Source organism: Rhinopithecus roxellana, chromosome 12 (assembly GCF_007565055.1).
Source record: "Rhinopithecus roxellana isolate Shanxi Qingling chromosome 12, ASM756505v1, whole genome shotgun sequence".
Classification (NCBI taxonomy): Eukaryota; Metazoa; Chordata; class Mammalia; order Primates; family Cercopithecidae; genus Rhinopithecus; species Rhinopithecus roxellana.
The window spans coordinates 129343816-129365816 of NC_044560.1; the positions used below are offsets into that span (position 1 = coordinate 129343816).

The 22001-nt window shown below is 45.2% G+C and overlaps 1 pseudogene; it reads left to right on the forward strand.

Annotated features, from left to right (window-relative positions):
• The first annotated feature begins 3513 nt into the window (after positions 1 to 3513).
• LOC104663995 lies at positions 3514 to 20971 on the forward strand (annotated as a pseudogene).
• The last annotated feature ends 1030 nt before the right edge of the window (positions 20972 to 22001 follow it).

Genomic DNA, 22001 nt, shown 5'->3' on the forward strand with positions numbered 1-22001 from the left:
GTGTCAAGATAATTTAATGGAGGAACAATCAACCTCTCAAATAACGGTGCAGAAACAACTAGATAAAAACATGCAAAACAAGAAACTTAGAGAACTATACTTCCAACCATATCAAACAATTATCTAAAAATGGATCCGTGAGTTAATTATAAGATCTATAACCATAAAAACATCTTAGAAAAAGACATAGGGGTAAAATTTAATGACCTCAAATGTGCCATGGATTCTCAGGTATGACCCAAATGCATGAAAAACAGAAAGGAAAAATAGATAAATTGGGCTAAAGATGCAACCCTTTTGTGCATCAAAGGATATTATCAGGAAAATAAAAAGACCAAACACAGAATGAGACATAATAGTTGCAAATCACATAGACAATGGTTTCATGCTCAGAACAGATAAAGAACTGCTACAACTCGACAACAAAAAGACAAACCACCCAATTTATATAAATGGGCAAAGGACTCAAATAGACATTTATTCAAAGAAGATATGCAAATCATCAAGAGGGTCATGAAAAGAAACTCAACATCATTAGTCATTAGGAAAATACAAAGTCAAAGCCACAAGGATATACCACACTACACCTACAAATATGGCTTTTAAAAGGTTAAATAACAAGTGAAAGCCTTATGTAGAATTTGGAATCCTCATACATTGCTGGTGAGATTATAAAAAGGTACAGCCACTAGGAGAAACAGATTTGCTGTTCCTCAAGAAGCTACTCATAGAATTCTCATATGAAACAGCATCCATTCCTAGGTATGTACCCAAAGAACTGAATCCAGGGACTCAAATAGGTACTTACATGGGAATGTTGATTGCAGCATTACTCACAAAAGATAAAATAAGAAAACAATCCAAGTGTTCATCAACACATGAATAAACAAATGTGGTGACACATACAACAGTGTGTAAATCTGCCATAAAAAGGAAGGAAGCTCTGACATCCGCTGTAACATGCATGGACTTTGGAAACACTATGCTAAGTGAAATGTCAGAAACTAAATAACATATATATAAAATTCCATTTTCATGAAACATCAAGAATAGGCAAATTCACAGAGATAGAGATGATCAAGGTCTATTATTATTATTGTTTCAATGATACAAAGTTTCAATTTAAAATGACAAAAATTTTGTATGAAAAATAGTGGTGATGGGAACTTAACACTGTGTATACGGTTAATTCCACTTGATTGCACATTTTAAAGTGGTTAAAATAGCACATTATTCACAGAAATGTGAAAAATCGATTTCTATTATTTAATTCACCGAGGCTAAGTTGTTATAGCAGCTAAAGCCCATGAATACATCATCTGACCCAGTGTTTTTCAAGAAAACTGTCACTTTTTCAATCAAGTTAGCTGGAAGCTCCCAAGCCCATGTGCAGTGCTCAGCCCCAGACATCACTGCCACCAGGGTATACAGAGTGCCGCCTACTGCACACAAACACAAACTCACAGAAGGTGACAAAAATCTGCGTTCGGCACATCCGATTGTGAAAGAGGGAGAACAGTGAACGTGGAGCCACAGAGACTGGGACTCACGGGGCTGGAAGGTGACGGAGCTGTAACATAACATATGAGTGACCTCGCGTGAAATGTGCAGATCCTTGTGGAATAAAACACGCAGCCTGGCAGGGATTTCGGCCACCCACACTTCCCTTCCAGTCCACCAGGGGGTGGCAGAGTCCCTCCAGCCTGGAGCCTTCCCAGGGGATGCCGACTTCCCTCAGCAGAACCCATAGCCGAGAAGGGTCCATCCTCACTAAAGTCACCTCGGCCCAAGTCCTCAACGTCCTCCATGCTCCCCACACGGACTCCGTCAGCTCCTCCCTGACCTGCCGGCCGCCAACCTAATACCACTCCCTCTGCAGGCAGCTCCTGCCCCACACACCTGCTCCTTCCCTGGGCTCAGCTAAAAAGACATCTCATAGGGCAGTGATGGTGCACGCATAGCCGTACTGCGCGCTTTCCTCTCATGACCTCCCTCCATCCTCATCAACTCTTTCCGCCACTGTTCCCTAAATGCCCGCCCCTGCTCCGTCTGTCCTGTCCTCTGGGGCATCCCAGGCCAAGACTAGCGCTGACACAGAACAGCGGCTGCCTGAGGGCCCACAGCCTCCCCGGGAATCAGTCAGGCACCCTGTGACCTGCCTGCCCGCTGCACCCCGTGGGGCTCAGAGCACGTGTGATGTTCACACACAGGCACCATCCAGGATGTGGCCACCTACCCCCGTCTGTCCCTTGGGAAGACAGACCTCTCCTGTGTCCCTGCCGGGAGAAGGGGGTATTATTGCTCTTTGCTCCCAGAACACAACTCACACTCACCTGCCCTCTCAGGGGTGAGCAACCTCCCTCCAGACAGGCTCTCTGGTGACTACCTGTTCCTCCTCTACAGAGAGCAGCTTGGCCAATTCAAAACCCTCAGGATAGACCCCTGGGTATGTCACCACATGGACGGCTGAGCCCATCACGACCATGGAGTAAGTCGGGATGAATCTCTCCAGCTCTGAACCCCTGCTCTGTCCCAGGCTCCCCTTCCTGTGTCTCAATGAGCCATGTTCCACAGGGTTCCTGGGTAACTCCCCACTTCCTCCTGCACCACCACGGGGAAGTGTACTGTGCTGACCACAGTACAATCAGATGGGCACAGAAGAGAGGACACAAAAGATGGTCAGGAAGAAATGAGAAACCCTGAGCCCCAGCTCAGCCACCAGTCCCCAGGGAGCAATAGAGTGACTGACAACTGTCCCTTTGACCATGGGACTCATAGCTCTCACTGAGCAACCGGCACAGGCCTCTCCTCCCAAGAGGCATGAGAGATTCACCCTGCACACCTCCAGGAAGGACAGTTTCCTCTGGGACACCCAGGTCCTGAATGTCTATCCTTGGAAGCTGCAGCCAAGCTAGACACAATTAGAGAAAGGATGGGTCCCTCTCACCAGGCAACACACAACTCACCCACACACAATGGGGTGTCCCTGTGACAGGGACCTGGTGCAGCTCCAGCCTCCTGCACTGAAGGGGAGAGCCAGACAGGGATGAAAGAGGGCAAAGGGCGTAAATGTGCACCCCAACCCAGAGCCATGGGGACAGCAGGAGGCTGAGGCCCAGGACTGTGCTTGCCCAACCTACAGGGTATGTGTGTGACTGTGTGTGTCTGTGTGTGTCTCTTTTGTGTGTGTGTTTGTGTTTCTGCACATAGTGTGCATCGAGGTTTGTTGACAGAATCACTGCTGAAAAAGGCAGAGGCCTCCACAATTCCCAGGGACCTGACACACAGGCAAAAGGAAAAAGAGAAGGAGGGACAAGGAGGCAGGACTGAGAGAGGTGGGGACAGAGGGGTGTCCTGGGCACAGACCCCGCCCATGAGCCTGAGAAGTGCTTCTGCCTCAGGAAGAGGCTCAGCACAGAAGGAGGAAGGACAGCACAGCTGACAGCCATGCTCAGAAAGTTTCTGGATCTCAGGCTCATCTCCACGGAGGAGAACACACAGGCAGCACAGGCCATGAGGCCCCTCTCAGCGCCTCCCTGCACACTGCACATCACCTGGAAGGAGCTCGTGCTCACAGGTGAGGAGAGAACTTCCTCAGAGAGGACAGCAGGAAGAAGCAGAATGATTGGATGGGGTCTCCTGGAGAGGATGGGGTTCTTAATATTAAAAGTCAGCACTTTGGGATGCTGAGTTGGGTGGATCATGAGGTCAGGAGGTCAAGACCAGTCTGCTAAACACAGTGAAGCCCCGTCTCTACTAAAAATACAAAAAATTAACCAGGTGTGGTGGTGTGCTCCTATAATCCTAGTTACTCAGGAGGCTGAGGCAGGAGAATTGCATGAACCCGGGAGGCAGAGGTTGCAGTGTGTGGAGACTGTGCTACTGCACGCCAACCTGGCTGACAGTAAGAGACTCCGTCTCCAAAAAAAAAAAAAAAAATACAGGAAAGAAGGCTCTGTTGGAGCCTGGATAGGGGAAAATATATCAGAGAGGGACAGGGGTCAAAACAGGAAAATCACATTGAACTGGAATTGGTAAGAGGTAGGAAAATCTCAAGTGTTCTGTTTTCCTTGTTAATCATCACTGGCCACCACATTTTGAAAAATGATAATAGTAACTATTATCAGATTGCACTTCAAATGAAAATGTAAGCAGGGCATGAAACACTGTCCTCAGCAAAAACTTCAACAATTGAGGAAAGAAAAAAAGACACCCCAGGCATGGAGGGCCCTTGGAACTCTCACATCTACAGGAGTCTCCAGCCTGTCCCAGGCACTGGGTGCAACCAAGATCACACAAGTCCCTGTCTTCACGGAGCTCATGCTCTCATGGGGAGGAAGACAGACATGCAAAGAGATCTAGAATGTGAGGTCAGGTGTTGACAAGAGCTCCGGAGGGAGCAGAGCAGGGAAAGGTCAGAAAGGGAAGACCCATTGTCTCTGAAGGAGGTGTCAGGAAAGAAGTCTAAGGATGCCCCGATGTGAGCAGGACCTGAGGGCAGTGTGGAGAGAGCAGTGCAGACCTCTGGGGAAGAGGATTCCAAACAGAAAAATGCCGAGATCAGAAGTGTTGGAGGAATGGGGGTCATGCCGCTGACCTTCACCCCGTAGGACAGTAGGACGGTAGGACACAAACACACAATCACACACACATAAAAAAAGAGGTATGTGTGGTTTTGTGTGTGTCTGTGTGTGTGTCTTCAAGGCTGATGATTGAAGAGATTTTCTCAGGACACATGGCCCCATCTTTTCACCCCAATACATAGGTTTCAATATTGACTGATGCTCTCTCCACCTCCTAGCATCACTTTTAATCTTCTGGAACCCGCCCACCACTGCCCAAGTCACAATTGAAGCTCAGCCAACCAATGTTTCTGAGGGGAACGATGTTCTTCTACTTGTTCACAATTTGCCCCAGAATCCTGCTGCCTACATCTGGTACAAAGGGCAAATAATGGATCTCCACCATTACATTACAGCATATGTAATAGAAACGGAAAGAATTGTATTTGGGCCTGCATACAGTGGACGAGAAACAGTATATTCCAATGCATCCCTGCTGATCCAGAGTGTCAACCAGAAGGACGCAGGATCCTACACTGTAGAAATCATAAAGCGAGGTGATGGGAATGAAGGAGTAACTGGAAATTTCACCTTATACCGTGAGTGATTCCACATGATCCCTTGGTGTTGGGGGGTGGGGGTCACTTCTACTTCGCACACACAGGATTGTCAGGCCTAGACCATGCCTGGGTCCCTCTCTGCATTATGTCCTATGTTGGGGCTTCAGCATTTAGTGCGGGACACACACAGAGGAGACAAACTACAGCAGATCAGAATTCCTTTCCTGACTCCAGACCCTGCAGACCCTTGCTGCACAGGAAGGACAGTCTGATGCGGAGATGCTCAGCAGCAGGAGATCAGTGTCAGCCAAGCACCTCATGTCCTCTTCATAAATTTGACCCTGAGAAAGACCCTGGAGAACTGAGTAGGGCTTTGCCTAAGAAGACCCCTGAGATACTCTCAGAGAAGCTCAGCCCAAGAAGCCTCAACCCCAGACCTCTGTCATTAAATTCTTACTCCAGACAAAGCTGAGGAGCCTGTGCCAGGGCTGGGTTGTGGCAGGGCTTACTGGGACAAAGGATTCACCAGCTGTCTGAGGACTGTGTCTCCTGGAGCTGCTCACTAGCCAGAGCTCAGCCCTCAGAACCTCATCTGGTCAAGGACAGAGCTTTCTTCACCTGACACTCAGAGTGGAGAGGACAGAAAGACAAGCTTTGTAGGCCATTGGCCAACTACCTTGCGAGGCTTAGGACACTCCATAGGAAGTCTAATGTCCCCAGAAGCATAAACAGAAGAGAGAAAATGTAGCTTGTCCACAGGGATCTGACCTAAAGGTGCTCTCTCATGGAAGTGAATAATAATAAATGCTGTTTGTGTGAACACCTCCACTGCACCAAGTATTAGGTCTGGTGACTGTGAATAATTTACAATTTATTCACAGATAGCATGAAAAGCCACAGTCCATTTGCCATTTAGCTTATTTGACTGAGAAAAAACTGAGGCACAGGAAGGCATAGTCACTGAACCAGAGTCACACAAACACAAAAGGCAGATCAGGGTCACATAAGGTCTGTCTGCAGCCACAGGCCCATCCTCTCCTCCACCAGAAGTGAGGGCTTATTGGGTTCAAATGACCCTGTAGTCATTCATTAGCTGAAATCCTCTCTTCTTAGGCATCCAAACCTCAGAGGAGTGAGAACAAATGGTCAGCCGATTAGTCTGCATTCCAGAACTAAATCACCAGCCTCAACCATCAGAGTCAATGAAAAAATGTCCAGGCCTCCCCCTAAGATCTTAACTCCCATCACTGAACCTGAAATCCTGTGTTTCCCAAAGTGTCCATGTCACTGGCATGACAGGATAAAGGAGAGGACCTTGTTTTCATTCCCCACTCACACCCTGCACCAGCACAAGTCCAGTGAGAGACACACACTCAGGAGCTCTCACATAACAAATGAAGGAATAGGAATTCGATGAAGAAATGAATGATCCATAACCTCTTTAGAGACTGGATCTTGGATGCAGAATCCTACGAAGTTCTCACCACACCTGTCCCTTGTCCTTCAGAGGCTGACACCCATGTTTCATCCCTCCACTTCCTCTTGCCCCTAAAGCCATCCCACCTCATGTGTAACTCTGAAGCTCTTTGGCCACTGGAGGGTTTTCAGGGCTCCCTGGTCCTGGACTGTGGAAATGGGAGCACCTGGTCCCTGGGGTCACTGAAGTCACTGTATGCCCCACAGTTCACTGCCGTGCTGCCTCTGCCTCTCTCTGCTTCTCTGTGTCCCTCATCTTCCTCCCACTTCATTCTAACTCGCAGGCCCTGTCCTGCACAGCATCTTCCTCCATCCCTAGGCCTTCCCCAGACACTCCCTCCTAGGCTGACTGTTCTGTTCCCTTCCTGCTAACACTGTGGCCTGGCCTACCTCCCAGGAAATAGGAAAGGCACAGAAATCACCTGGAGTTTCCACTCCTGAAAAGCTTCATCTGGAGGCAATGTCCCCAGGTCACTAAGAGAATGATCTTCCACTGTATCCCCATCCAGGGCTCTTTCCCTTTGTGAGGCTGTTCTGTGGACAAGACCATGGGACAGGGATAGGCAGCTCCTCCATCCACTCTTATAATTCCCAGACAAGTTCTTCTGGCCTCCTGCACAAAAAAAAAAAAAAAAAAAAAAAAAAAAAAAAAAAAAAAAAAAAAAAAAAAAAATTTATCCCGATGGTGATTTGCAGTAAAGAAAGATTTTAATGACTCCAAGTCTGCCAAACAGGAGGACGGAGGTTTATTATTACTCAAATCAGCCTCCCTAGTGGATCAGGGGTTAGAAATTTTCAAGGATAGTTTCAGGGACACAGGACCAAAAAATGGGTACTGCTGATTGTTTGATGATGGAATCATGCGGGCGGAGGGAAATGATCCGTTTGTGCTTGAATCTGCCTCTAGGTGGGGACCACGTGACTGGCTGAGTCATTAGTCATGGGTATGGATGAGGTCAGCGGGTTGCCAGAATGCAAAGAATGAGAAACATCTCAAAAGACCAATCTCAGGTTCTACAATAATGATGTTATCTATTGGAGCAATTATTACAAATTTTGTAAACTCTGACCAAATGACATTTGAGCAGTAAGTGATTATAGAAACTGTGCCTGCACTTTAGCAGAACTCAGTTCCCTCCTATAATCTTACTCTCATGGTCTTTCACCAGTTTTACAAAGGCAATCCCTGGGCAAAGTAAGGGTATTAGTTTTATCGAGGAACTATTATCATTGTTTCTTCAAAGTTAAACCATAAACTACATTCCTCCCATGGTTAGCCTGGCCTATGTCCAGGAATGAGTGAGGACAGCCAACCTGAGACTAGATGCCAGATGGAGTCAACCATGCTAGTTTTCTGTCACTGTTGGAATCATTGCACTGACTCACCAGGGTGTCAGAGCTGGACAGGCCTGCAGTCTCCAAAGCCAATGGGCTCATTTCACCCATTTCACTCGTGACTCCATACTCAGCCTACTATGGAGCTCACATTCTCCAGGCACTTCCTAGAGACTTCTGGTTTCCTGTCAGGCATATAACAAGCTTGAAATTTGTCACTCCGTTCTAACAGGAAGTAAACAGCTGAACAAACTCAAAAGTCAATAACTCATTAAAATCCCTCAGAGATGGCCTGGCACAGTGGCTCACGCCTATAATCTCAGGACTTTGGGAAGGTGAGGCAGGTGGATCACGAGGTCAGGAGATCGAGACCCTACTGGCAAACACGGTGATACCCCGACTCTACTAAAAATACAAACAAATACCAGACGTGGTGGCAGGCGCATGTAGTCCCAGCTACACGAGAGGCTGAGGCAGGAAAATGGTGTGAACCCGGAAGATGGAGCTTGCGGTAAGCCAAGACCATACCACTGCACTCCAGCCTGGGCAACAGAATGAGGCTCCATCTCAGAAAAAAAAAAAAAAAAAAGTGCTGTGAGAGAAATGAAGAATGCTTTTGATGCTTACTGGTAGAATGTACACAGCTGAGGAAAGAATCCCTAGCTTGAGGATGTGTCAATAGAAACTTCCAAAACTGAAACAGGAAAGTTCAAAAAGAGTGGGGGAAAAAAAGTGGGACAACATATTCTACTTCATATTTAACATTTTGTATTGACAATAGCAATTTTTAAATTTTGTAGTTGTGGAAAAACTACCAAGGCTGTAACATACACATAATGGGAATACTGGTGGTGTCGGGGACCTGTTGGAGGTGGCCAGAGGTTGCTATCTGATGGTTTTACTGCCGGTGCCACATATGATTGCTTCCTCCTGATGATGCCATTTTCATAAGGTGGGGTGCTTCGTGTGGGGGACACATGAGCCATTGGCGTCTCACTTAGACTCTTCCTAATTCACACAAACTGAAACTCGAGTTGTATTTCCTGAGGTTAAGAGAAAATGAAGAAAGCGTTTCACATACCTGTTTTCGGCTCCTCCCCATTTTCCCTAACTCTGCAGAGAAATTAGAAACAGGGAGTTCTTTCTATATTTACTAATATAACACACATCACTTCTTTTAATTCAGCATCATTCCTCTCTTTATGTAATTGACACACTGACCAGTTCTGTCCTTTTAACGGGACTCTCTCTACTTAAGGACTTGCTAATTTCAAATCACCTTTGGCATCTTTCTTTGAGCATAATTTGATCCTGCTGGAATTCACCTCACACCTAAACTTTAATTTGGTATCAAGAGAAATACTACTACCAGCAATTGATCTTAGATGTTTGGACCATCAGTAAAAATTTCCACTTATGACAACATTTTAAAGCTTCCCCCAAAATTTTTTTTGTCTTGTTACTAGAGTCAGAACATAACATGAGGTCTAAACTCTTGAGAACATTTTATGGGAAAATTACAGTATTACAAATTGAGCATCCCAAATCTAGAAATCCAAAATCTGAAATGCTCCAGAATCCAACACTTCTGACCACTGATGTGATGCTAAAAAGATGTTCTCACTGGAGCATTTTGGATTTTAAATTTTTCAGATGTGGGATGCTAACCCAGTACATCTACTGCAAATATTCCAAAATAAAAAAAGAAGTTAGAAATCCTAAACACTTGGTTTTAAGCTTTCTGCATAAGGAACACTTTATCTGTATGAACTATAGGCATGAAGCTGCACAGGAGATCTCTAGAACCTCCTCAACCTATCTAACTGAAACCACACAGCCACGGAACAGTGCCCTATTCCCCCAACCCCAGCTCCTGGAAACTACTATTCTACTCTCTGATTCACTCTGGAATCCCCTGAGATGAGGTACATAGAGTAGTCAAACTCATAGAATCAGAGAATAGAATGTCTAATGACAGAAAGTATCTGCAAGACTTCTTCCCAAATATTGTTCTAATAGCCACCAAACACATATCGTCCGTGAGGGCCAGACTTCCATCATCAGTTCATATTCGCCCTTTCCACCAGTCAGTTCTGCATTTTCAAACATCCACATGTATATCTAGAAACAACCACATGGTCCTCACCTTCCCTCTACAGGGGGAAGGGAACATCATGAACACACAACAGGGAACATGGTCTTGGTCCAAAGCTATCAGCTCTTGCCTATCCCCTTCACTCTTTATAGGTCATTCCTTGGACTCTGCTCTATCTTTGGAGGTCACTGGCTCAAGTCAGTCACTATGAGACAGCTAGGAAAACTGCCCCACCTTGTGGCGCCACTGCCTGATGACTGAACAGACCTCCAGGCTTGACTCTGGTCTCCCCAGTGTAATTTCTGCTGAAGTACCCAGCCCAGGCCAGGCTTCCCAGGACCCAAAGGGTTTAAGGACAATGGGAAGTTCCATCATCAATCTCTAGGATGTCCTTGGAAAGGGAAGCTGCAGAGGAAACATACCTTGGGGGGGCAAAGTAAGACTGAAACAAAGAAGATTCCAGCACTGCATGCTCCAAGTGAGGACTACAGGGTGGGCCAGGCAGGCAGTTGGGGAGGGAGGGACTCAGAGGAACACCAGGGGCTGTGACTGCTGGTCCCATGCCTTTCCATGACCCAATACTGCTGCTCACTTCACACACGAGAAAGTCAGTGCTTCTCCCACATAAAGCAGGCAGCTTCACAATCTCTAAGCCCTCAGATTGCCATGCATCTGTCTTGTAACACACACACTTGACATGGGCTTTTAAGGACTTGAGTGGGCTGAAAGGTGGGAAATGCCATCTATGATTGAAAAATGTCTTAGGAGGAATCAAATGTACCACAAAGGGCAATCTTCTCTCTGTTATCTGCACAGTGGAGACTCCCAAGCCCTCCATCAACAGCAGCAACTTAAACCCCAGGGAGGCCACGGAGACTGTGACCTTATCCTGTAATCCTGACAATCAGAACGCAAGCTACCTGTGGTGGATAAATGGTCAGAGCCTCCCTATCAGTCCCAGGTTGCAGCTGTCTGAAAACAACAGAACCCTCATTCTATTTGGTGTCACAAAGTATACTGCAGGACCCTATGAATGTGAAATGAAGAGCCCAGTGAGTGCCAGCCGCAGTGACCCAGTCACCCTGAATCTCCTCTGTGAGTATCTTTTATTCCTCTGTGAGCCAGGCTGCCATCCCGTATACACATGGCCAGAGGCCAGGCCTCCCAGTCCCTCTCAGGTCCAAGTACAGTGACCTTTACCCCTGGACATCAAAGCTGGCCATGAGTACTAAGAGTAGGCTTAGGCTTGGCCAACAATGGAAGAGAAGAGGCTGCTGCTGTCGTGGGAGACTCAGGGTCCACAGGTCATGATGGGAGAAACAGGTGAATGCCTCAGGGTCCAGATCAGTGAACACAGCAGGGATTTGGCTGGGACTTCAGTGTTGTGACTTAGCTCACAGGGTCACTGTGGCCCTTCCACAGACCAGGATTTTCCCTTCCCTCTGACATCATCACCTGTGACTTTATTCTCTTTGCTCCAGATGGTCTGGATGCCCCCACTTTTTCTTCTTCAAACACCTATTACCATCCAGGGGAAGTCCCCAAGCTCTCCTGCCTCACAGACTCTCACCCACTGGCAGAACATTTTTGGTTGATTGATGAGAAGTTCCAGCAATCAGCACAAGTGCTCTTTATCCCCAAATCACTAAAACATAGAGGGGTCTATGTCTGTTTCATACATAACTCAGCCACTTTTGGAACAAATCTCATAATCAAGAGGATCATAGCCCCTGATAAGTGGGTCCCTAGGGCACTGGCAATATGTTTTCCAGTGAAGTCTATCTGGCTATCAGGGAAGAGTCACCTGCCCTCTGCAAAGTAAGAGGGAAAAACAAAAACCCAGGACAGGGCATATGTTCCTGCTTGAAAACCACCAGCTTTTGCCTGTCCCCTTCACTCGTTCTACATCATTGTTTAGACTATACACTAACAATGAACAATCTGAAAGGAAATTAAGAAAAGAATTTCCATTCACATTAACATCAAAAGGAATAAAATATTTTGGAATAAGTTTAACCAAAACGGTTTAAGGGTTATACCTTGAAAACTACAAAGCATTACTGAAAGATATTAAAGACGACATCAGTATATGGAAAGACATTTCATTTTCATGGATTGGAAGAATTGATATTGTTAGGAAGACAATACTACCCAAAGTGAGCTGCAGTTTCAAAGCTACCCCTACCAGAAACCCAGTAACATATTTTGCAGAATTACAAAAACCTGCCCTAAATCTGACCTGAGAGACTTTTATTAATGACTGCCACAACACAGGCACTGAGGAAAAGATGCAATCATGGAAACGTGGAAAGATTTGATGACATAGAAAATAGCAATCATGGGGGCGGAGCACGATGGCCGAATAGGAACAGCTCCAGTCTCCAACTCCCAGCGCGAGCGACACAGAAGACCGGTGATTTCTGCATTTTCAACTGAGGTACTGGGGTCATCTCACTAGGGAGTGCCGGACAATCGGTGCTGGTCAGCTGCTGCAGCCTGACCAGCGAGAGCTGAAGCAGGGCGAGGCATCGCCTCACCTGGAAGCGCAAGGGGGAAGGGAATCCGGATTCCTAGCCAGGGGAACTGAGACACACAACACCTGGAAAATCGGGTAACTCCCACCCCAATACTGCGCTTTAAGCCAACTGGCGCACCAGGAGAATATATCGCACACCTGGCCAGGAGGGTCCCACGCCCACGGAGCCTCCCTCATTGCTAACACAGCAGTCTGCGGTGATCTATCCGCAAGGCAGCAGTGAGGCTGAGGGAGGGGCGCCCGCCATTGCTGAGGATTAAGTAGGTAAACAAAGCCGCTGGGAAGCTCGAACTGCGTGGAGCTCACAGCAGCTCAAGGAAGCCTGCCTGTCTCTGTAGACTCCACCTCTGGGGACAGGGCACAACAGGGGAAGCAGCAGAGGCCTGTGCAGACGCGAACGACTCTGTCTGACAGCTTTGAAGAGAGCAGTGGATCTCCCAACACGGAGGTTGAGATCTAAGAACTGACAGACTGCCTGCTCAAGCGGGTCCCTGACCCCTGAGTACCCTAACTGGGAGACATCCCCCACTAGGGGCAGTCTGACACCCCACACCTCACAGGGTGGAGTACACCCCTGAGAGGAAGCTTCCAAAGTAAGAATCAGACAGGTACACTCGCTGTTTAGCAATATTCTATCTTCTGCAACCTCTGCTGCTGATACCCAGGCAAACAGGGTCTGGAGTGAACCTCAAGCAATCTCCAACAGACCTATGGCTGAGGGTCCTGACTGTCAGAAGGAAAATTATCAAACAGGAAGGACACCTATATCAAAACCCCATCAGTACGTCACCATCATCAAAGACCAGAGACAGATAAAACCACAAAGATGGGGAAAAAGCAGGGCAGAAAAGCTGGAAATTCAAAAAATAAGAGCGCATCTCCCCCTGCAAAGGAGCGCAGCCCATCGCCAGCAATGGATCGAAGCTGGTCAGAGAATGACTTTGACGAGATGAGAGAAGAAGGCTTCAGTCCATCAAACTTCTCAGAGCTAAAGGAGGAATTACGTACCCAGTGCAAAGAAACTAAAAATCTTGAAAAAAGAGTGGAAGAATTGACAGCTAGACTAATTAATGCAGAGAAGGTCATAAACGAAATGATAGAGATGAAAACCATGACACGAGAAATACGTGACAAATGCACAAGCTTCAGTAACCGACTCGATCAACTGGAAGAAAGAGTATCAGCGATTGAGGATCAAATGAATGAAATGAAGCGAGAAGAGAAACCAAAAGAAAAAAGAAGAAAAAGAAATGAACAAAGCCTACAAGAAGTATGGGATTATGTAAAAAGACCAAATCTACGTCTGATTGGGGTGCCTGAAAGTGAGGGGGAAAATGGAACCAAGTTGGAAAACACTCTTCAGGATATCATCCAGGAGAACTTCCCCAACCTAGTAGGGCAGGCCAACATTCAAATTCAGGAAATACAGAGAACGCCACAAAGATACTAATCCAGAAGAGCAACTCCAAGACACATAATTGCCAGATTCACCAAAGTTGAAATGAAAGAAAAAATCTTAAGGGCAGCCAAAGAGAAAGGTCAGGTTACCCACAAAGGGAAGCCCATCAGACAAACAGCAGATCTCTCGGCAGAAACTCTACAAGCCAGAAGAGAGTGGGGGCCAATATTCAACGTTCTTAAAGAAAAGAATTTTAAGCCCAGAATTTCATATCCAGCCAAACTAAGTTTCATAAGTGAAAGAGAAATAAAAACCTTTACAGATAAGCAAATGCTTAGAGATTTTGTCACCACCAGGCCTGCCTTACAAGAGACCCTGAAGGAAGCCCTAAACATGGAAAGGAACAACTGGTACCAGCCATTGCAAAAACATGCAAAAATGTAAAGACCATCCAGGCTAGGAAGAAGCTGCATCAACTAACGAGCAAAATAACCAGTTAATATCATAATGGCAGGATCAAGTTCACACAGAACAATATTAACCTTAAATGTTAATGGACTAAATACTCCAATTAAAAGACACAGACTGGCAAACTGGATAGAGTCAAGACCCATCAGTCTGCTGTATTCAGGAGACCCATCTCACATGCACAGACATACGTAGGCTCAAAATAAAGGGATGGAGGAAGATCTACCAAGCAAATGGAGAACAAAACAAAAGCAGGGGTTGCAATCCTAGTCTCTGATAAAACAGACTTTAAACCATCAAAAATCAAAAGAGACAAAGAAGGACATTACATAATGGTAAAGGGATCAATTCAACAGGAAGAGCTAACTATCCTAAATATATATGCACCCAATACAGGAGCACCCAGATTCATAAAGCAAGTCCTTAGAGACTTACACAGGGACTTAGACTCCCATACAATAATAATGGGAGACTTCAACACTCCACTGTCAACATTAGACAGATCAACGAGACAGAAAGTTAACAAGGATATCCAGGAATTGAACTCATCTCTGCACCAAGCGGAATCAATAGACATCTATACAACTCTCCACCGCAAATCAACAGAATATACATTCTTCTCAGCACCACATCACACTTCTTCCAAAATTGACCACATAATTGGAAGTAAAGCACTCCTCAGCAAATGTAAAAGAACAGAAATTATAACAAACTGTCTCTCAGACCACAGTGCAATCAAACTAGAAGTCAGGACTAAGAAACTCAATCAAAACCGCTCAACTACATGGAAACTGAACAACCTGCTCCTGAATGACTACTGGGTACATAACGAAATGAAAGCAGAAATAAAGATGTTCTTTGAAACCAATGAGAACAAAGATACAACATACTAGAATCTCTGGGACACATTTAAAGCAGTGTGTAGAGGGAAATTTATAGCACTAAATGCCCACAAGAGAAAGCAGGAAAGATCTAAAATTGACACTCTAACATCACAATTAAAAGAACTAGAGAGGCAAGAGCAAACACATTCAAAAGCTAGCAGAAGGCAAGAAATAACTAAGATCAGAGCAGAACTGAAGGAGATAGAGACACAAAAAAACCCTCCAAAAAATCAATGAATCCAGGAGTTGGTTTTTTGAAAAGATCAACAAAATTGACAGACCGCTAGCAAGACTAATAAAGAAGAAAAGAGAGAGGAATCAAATATACGCAATAAAAAATGATAAAGGGGATATCACCACCGACCCCACAGAAATACAAACAACCATCAGAGAATACTATAAACGCCTTTATGCAAATCAACTAGAAAATCTAGAAGAAATGGATAATTTCCTGGACACTTACACTCTCCCAAGACTAAACCAGGAAGAAGTTGAATCCCTGAATAGACCAATAGCAGGCTCTGAAATTGAGGCAATAATTAATAGCCTACCCACCAAAAAAACTCCAGGACCAGATGGATTCACAGCTGAATTCTACCAGAGGTACAAGGAGGAGCTGGTACCATTCCTTCTGAAACTATTCCAATCAATAGAAAAAGAGGGAATCCTCCCTAACTCATTTTATGAGGCCAACACCATCCTGATACCAAAGCCTGGCAGAGACACAACAAAAAAAGAGAATTTTAGACCAATATCCCTGATGAACATCGATGCAAAAATTCTCAATAAAATACTGGCAAAGCGGATTCAGCAGCACATCAAAAAGCTTATCCACCATGATCAAGTGGGCTTCATCCCTGGGATGCAAGGCTGGTTCAACATTCACAAATCAATAAACGTAATCCAGCATATAAACAGAACCAAAGTCAAGAACCACATGATTATCTCAATAGATGCAGAAAAGGCTTTTGACAAAATTCAACAGCCCTTCATGCTAAAAACGCTCAATAAATTCGGTATTGATAGAACGTACCTCAAAACAATAAGAGCTATTTATGACAAACCCACAGCTAATATCATACTGAATGGGCAAAAACTGGAAAAATTCCCTTTGAAAACTGGCACAAGACAGGGATGCCTTCTCTCACCACTCCTATTCAACATAGTGTTGGAAGTTCTGGCTAGGGCAATCAGGCAAGAGAAAGAAATCAAGGGTATCCAGTTAGGAAAAGAAGAAGTCAAATTGTCCCTGTTTGCAGATGACATGATTGTATATTTAGAAAACCCCATTGTCTCAGTCAAAAATCTCCTTAAGCTGATAAGCAACTTCAGCAAAGTCTCAGGATACACAATTAATGTGCAAAAATCACAAGCATTCTTATACACCAGTAACAGACAAGCAGAGAGCCAAATCAGGAATGAACTTCCATTCACAATTGCTTCAAAGAGAATAAAATACCTAGGAATCCAACTTACAAGGGATGTAAAGGACCTCTTCAAGGAGAACTACAAACCACTGCTCAGTGAAATCAAAGAGGACACAAACAAATGGAAGAACATACCATGCTCATGGATAGGAAGAATCAATATCGTGAAAATGGCCATACTGCCCAAGGTTATTTATAGATTCAATGCCATCCCCATCAAGCTACCAACGACTTTCTTCACAGAATTGGAAAAAACTGCTTTAAAGTTCATATGGAACCAAAAAAGAGCCCGCATTGCCAAGACAATCCTAAGTCAAAAGGACAAAGCTGGAGGCATCACGCTACCTGACTTCAAACTATACTACAAGGCTACAGTAACCAAAACAGCATGGTACTGGTACCAAAACAGAAATATAGACCAATGGAACAGAACAGAGTCCTCAGAAATAATACCACACATCTACAGCCATCTGATCTTTGACAAACCTGAGAGAAACAAGAAATGGGGAAAGGATTCCCTATTTAATACATGGTGCTGGGAAAATTGGCTAGCCATAAGTAGAAAGCTGAAACTGGATCCTTTCCTTACTCCTTATACGAAGATTAATTCAAGATGGATTAGAGACTTAAATGTTATACCTAATACCATAAAAACCCTAGAAGAAAACCTAGATAGTACCATTCAGGACATAGGCATGGGCAAGGACTTCATGTCTAAAACACCAAAAGCAACGGCAGCAAAAGCCAAAATTGACAAATGGGATCTAATTTAACTAAAGAGCTTCTGCACAGCAAAAGAAACTACCATCAGAGTGAACAGGCCACCTACAGAATGGGAGAAAATTTTTGCAACCTACTCATCTGACAAAGGGCTAATATCCAGAATCTACAAAGAACTCAAACAAATATACAAGAAAAAAACAAACAACCCCATCAAAAACTAGGCAAAGGATATGAACAGACACTTCTCAAAAGAAGACATTCACACAGCCAACAGACACATGAAAAAATGGTCATCATCACTCGCCATCAGAGAAATGCAAATCAAAACCACAATGAGATACCATCTCACACCAGTTAGAATGGCAATCATTAAAAAATCAGGAAACAACAGGTGTTGGAGAGGATGTGGAGAAATAGGAACACTTTTACACTGTTGGTGGGATTGTAAACTAGTTCAACCATTATGGAAAACAGTATGGCAATTCCTCAAGGATCTAGAACTAGATGTACCATATGACCCAGCCATCCCACTACTGGGTATATACCCAAAGGATTATAAATTATTCTACTACAAAGACACACGCACATGTATGTTTATTGCGGCACTATTCACAATAGCAAAGACTTGGAATCAACCCAAATGTCCATCTGTGACAGACTGGATTAAGAAAATGTGGCACATATACACCATGGAATACTATGCAGCCATAAAAAAGGATGAGTTTGCGTCCTTTGTAGGGACATGGATGCAGCTGGAAACCATCATTCTTAGCAAACTATCACAAGAAGAGAAAACCAAACACCGCATGTTCTCACTCATAGGTGGGAACTGAACAATGAGGAAACTTGGACTCGGGAAGGGGAACATCACACACTGGGGCCTATCATGAGGAGGGGGGAGGGGGAGGAATTGCATTGGGGAGTTATACATGATATAAATGATGAATTGATGGGTGCTGACGAGTTGATGGGTTCAGCACACCAACATGCCACAAGTATACATATGTAACAAACCTGCACGTTATGCACATGTACCCTAGAACTTAAAGTATAATAAAAAGAAAAGAAAAGAAAATAGCAATCATTATATCTCACATCCCAAAGCCTTCAAGAATATACAAGTGCCACATGACCAGTACGGAATCGACCAAAAACTAATCACCAAGTTAGAAACGTGGTGAGAGAGAAAAAACAAAAAGAAAGAAGAAAAAGGGCAGGAATGTATTTGGCCTATCACCTCACACTTTTGCGTACTTAACTGATGTGAAAAGAAATGCTCACCTGAGCATTTTAGGTTTTGAATCTTTCAGATTTAGGATGCTAAACCAGTAAGTATGTGACAAACGTTTCAGAATCAAAAAATGTCAGAAATCCAAAACACTTTTTGTCCTAAATCTTATGCATAAGAAATACTCAATCTGTGTGAACTATAGGCATCAAGCTGTACAGCAGATCTCTAGAACCTCCCCATCTTGCATAACTGAAACTGCACACCCATGAACGCCTTCTGATTCTCCCCACTCCCAGCAGCTCTCTTCTCAGATTCACTCTGGAATTCACTTACATGAGGTCCCCAGAGTAGTCAAACCCATGGAATCAGAGAGTAGAGTGTCCAATGGAAGAAAATATTTGCAAAACTTCTCCCCAAATTTGTCTCATATCCATCAAACACACATGGTCCATGAGGACCAGATTTCCAGGAGTTCATTGCCACCCTTTCCACCAGTCAGCTCTGCATTTCCAAATATCCACATGTATTTCTGGAAAGATCCACATAGTCCTCACCTGTCCTCTGCAGAAGGAGAGGAAACTTAAAGAACCCCAAACAGGGAACATGGTTCTGCTCCAAAGCCACCAGATCTTGCCTGTCCCCTTTACTCTTTCTAGATCATTCCTTGCACTCTGCTCTGTCTTTGGAGGTCACTGGAACAAGTAAGTCATCATGAAACACCTGCAGAAAACTGCCCCACCTTGTACCTCCACTGCCTGATGACTGAACTGACCTCCAGGCTTGACTCTGGTCTCCCCTGTCTTCTTTCTGCTGAAATATTCAGTCCCACGCCAGGCTGCTCAGTATCTTCAGGGTTTCAGGACAATGGGAAGTCCCATTATTACTCATCTCTAGAAAGTCCTTGGAAATGGAAGCTGCAGAGAAATGACATCTGGGGGGGGGCAAAGTAGGATGGAACTTGGAAGGGGCCCAGCAGTTGCACATTCCAGGTAAGGAACCCAAGGTAAGCCAGCCAGACAGTTGATTAGAGAGGGACTGGGAGGGGTGCCAGGGGCTGTGACTCCCACTGATGTGTCTGTCCATGATCCAACACTGCTGCTTAATTCACACTTGAGAAAGTCTGTGCTTCCGTGAGACAGAGCAGGTGGCCTCACAGTCTTTGAGCCCTTAGACCATCATGCATCTGTCTTGTGACACACACACCAGCTATTGACTTTCAAAGACTCGAGTGGGCTGAGAGGTGGGAGATGCCAACTCTGATGGAAGGATGCCTGCGGAAGAATAAAAGGTGTCACACAGGACAAACTTCTCTCTGTTATCCACACAGCGGAGCTGCCCAAGCCCTACATCACCAGCTACAACTTCAACCCCATGGAGAATAAGAATGTTGTAGCCTTAACTGTGAACCTAAGACTCAGGGCTACACCTACGTATGGTGGGTAAATGGTCAGAGCCTCCGGGTCAGTTCCCAGGCTAAAGCAACCCGGTAAAAACAGGATCCTCATCCTAGCCAATGTCACAAGAAATGACACAAGACCCTATGAATGTAAAATACGGGACCGAGTTGGTAGCATCCCCAGTGACCCAGTCACCCTGGAGGTCCTTTGTATCTTTGGTTCCTCTGTGGACAAGGTCACCAGCTAAAATCCAAACAACCAGAGGCCAGGCACCTCAGTCTCTCTCACGTCCAAGTACAGACACTTTTATTTCTGGACACCCGAGCTGGTCATGACTCTCTGCCCTGGGAAAACCTGGGTAGGCACATCTTAAACAAGAATATAAGGTGAGGAGACTTGGGGTCTACAGCCTGTGATGGGAGAAACAGGTGAATACCTCAGGCCTCGGCTCAGTGAACACAGGAGCAGTTTGGCTGGGCCTTGAGGGTGTGTCTTGGCTCAGAGGGACACTGGTCCCTTTAAGAGACCAGAAGCATCCCCTTCCCTCAGATGACATCACCTGTGGCTTTATTCTCTTTACTCCAGATGGTCCACACATCCCCAGCATTTTGTCTCCATTCGCCTATTACCGTACAGGAGAAAACCTCTACTTGTACTGCTTCGCGGACTCTAAACCACCGGCAGAGTATTCTTGGACGATTAATGGGAATTTTCTTCAATCAGGACAAGAGCTCTTTATCCCCAAAATTACTACAAAGCATAGCGGGCTCTATGGTTGCTCTGCTCGTAACTCAGCCACTGGCAGCGAACGTTCCACATTCAGGACGATCAAAGTTTCTGGTAAGTGGATCCCTGCACCATTGGCAATAGGGTTTTAGGTAGAGTCTCTCTGGCTTTCAGAGAAGAGTCAGGAAAACATATTTATTCCCAGCCTGTGTCCCATGGGCAGAAGCAAATCCCAATTTCTCCTCCTGAACTCTCCCAATTTGTTTCCAGAGACTCTCCTCTCCTTGTGTTTCTGTTTTCTCATGGCTGAACTTGAGTCCAGGCTGAGAAAGGTTGGGAGGGGGCTTTGTCAGTCCTGAGCCCTATGTGGTGGAGGAGGCTTCACAAAGGGACAAGAAGGAGAGCCCTCAAGGTCAAGTTTTTTCTCACTGTCACCAACACATCCCTTTCTACCACGTCTTTGTTTTCTTTTACCTACTCCATGAGCTACAAGGAACATCTGAGGCTTTGAAACAAGCTCACATTTTTCCCCCAAATGAGAGAAGGAAGCCCCTTGGATGAGGGAGGAGCAGCTCAGACTGCTTCCTGCTCTGCTCCGAGCTTCTCTGGTGTCTGGGCCTGCTGGACTCCACCTGGGGTGGGACCAGCTTGTGTAGAGAAAGAGCCCTGGTGGCCTGTCCCGAATTCGGCAAAATCAAGTTGCCAGTTGAAGTGAATCTAGGCTGCAGGGAAGTAAGAACAGAGGGAGCCTCGGGGCTGACTCTTGAGCTGTTTCCTGACTCTGAAGTCATCAGCTGTGTGAGGCTGTGGGCACAGCACTAGGACACAGCACAGAGGAGAGTGAGTGATGCACACTTGGAGAAATAGGGAGATTCACCTCTGGGACTCTGCATGGCAGGAAAGGGGCAATACCAAAAGGTGTGTATTTCTAGAGTGTAAGACTACCAGGACACTTTTTATATACCTAATATAAGGCTTATCATTAACTATTTCTAAGTGTGCAATTTTGTGTTGTGTAACCATCACACTATCCATTTCCAGAACTTTTTCCTCTTACCATATTAAACTTCTGTACCCAATAAACAGTAACTCTCACTCCTTCTCCCCTTAACCCTTAGCACCCACCATAGTACTTTCTGTCTCTATGTAACTGGCTACTATATCTTTTATAAATGGAAGTAT